We start from the raw sequence: 1,630 nt of genomic DNA on the forward strand, positions 1-1,630 counted from the left end.
GCCCGTGGCACACAGGGACCCTCCTGCACAGCAGGGCCCAGAGCTGGCAAGGCTCCCCAGCATGGCTGGAGCTGCCGACACACCTTGGCCCAGCTGGACAGGTGCCCCTCAAGGCCCTGGTGAGCAGGGGATGGCTCTGGGCAGGGTCCCTGGCCAGGAGCGGGCTCCAGAGCTCGTCTGCCTTTCAAGGGCAATCTGCTCCCTGCTCTTTCTCCTCCCCACCTTGCTCTGCCTCTGCCCGCTGCTCCTGGGGCTGCTCTTGGCCACGCAGCCTCAGTGGGAGCCAGCACTGGCTGCAGCCCCAGCGGGCTCCCCAGGACAAGGCCCAGCAATTAAGAGGCCAATTAAAGCACTGGGCAGCAGCAGAACCCTCAGCAGAGTTTTTTGGACAACCACTGATGATCCACAACTCCACATCAGCCTCACTGGCAATGTTTCCTGACTATCAGCAGTCTTGAAAAGAAGCTCTTTAAGGCAGAGATCAGCAAAACACTCACCATTTCCTCTTCCAGCAAAACCAGATTCCGGCAGAGCACATCATCAGGAGCACTGCCCCACCAGCCACAATGGCCACTAACTTATTCAGACAACGGGTTCCCCAGCAGAAAACTCTTCTCGTGCTTTTCCCAAGATTTTCAGCACGTGCTGAGGTGCCAACTGCATCTGTGGGAGCAGAGGGGAATGTGAGCCCATGCTGGGCTCCACTGCTGAGCTGGCAGCTCAGTGGATACAGCCAGGATGTTCTCTCTTTCCCCTGGGGCACCTTGGCAGGCCTTGGCACAAGGCTGCTCAGTACCCAAACCCCTGAGACTACATGGGATAATTCCCCAGGGCTGTGTTATTCTTCTCCAGGCAATATTTCTCAAAATACATGGAAAAGGACAAGGAAAATGCCCAGGGGTTTGGAACTGCTCCAGAATTCACACTTCTCCACAAAGTTGCCCCTCCTGATCTACCAGACCAAGAAATTGCAGGAGATCTCAAGTTGTGCTTGGCCCATGGTGTAGATTAAGCTCCTTGTGAGCTGATGGTAAATGCCTTCCTGCAGAGGCTGGGGAGAAGCTGCAGCCAGGCCAGGCTGGCAAACAGCCCTACAGGGTGTGACAGCAGCAGCAGCAGGGCAGCGAGGCTGCCATGGATCCCTCCCTGCTGTGCTGGGCACAGCGTGTCCAGATGTGCAGAGGTAGATCCCGGCTGCTGAGTCTCAGCAGAAGGCTGAGGGAAATGCACCCACCACGGCGTCTCTCCAGATCACTCAGCATCTTGGCCATGTGTTTGGATACCTCCAGGGACTTATTGTCTCCTGTAGGTTTGTACCTCTCTCTTGGTGGAACTTAAGAGGAAGTATTTCCATTTCAGATGAATGGATCCCATAAAAGTAGTGATCAGCCTGTGGGCTCAGCAGGGACACACTACTCACCCCTGCCATGGGAGCTGGGCTTGTGTGCAGCAACCAGCAAAGGACCTTGAAAAGTCTTCCCTGCAGACACACCTGTAACTCAATAGCCACAGAAGCTTCTGTCACCTGGTTCCTGCCAGGTTGTCAAAGATTATTCCTTGGTGAGATGCTGAGAACATACCTGCAGGAGGCTCCAGAGGCTGAAAATCTTCATGAAGCCAAGGTGCTGGA

The sequence above is a fragment of the Cinclus cinclus genome, unplaced genomic scaffold (genome assembly GCF_963662255.1).
Source record: "Cinclus cinclus unplaced genomic scaffold, bCinCin1.1 SCAFFOLD_40, whole genome shotgun sequence".
Taxonomy (NCBI): domain Eukaryota; kingdom Metazoa; phylum Chordata; class Aves; order Passeriformes; family Cinclidae; genus Cinclus; species Cinclus cinclus.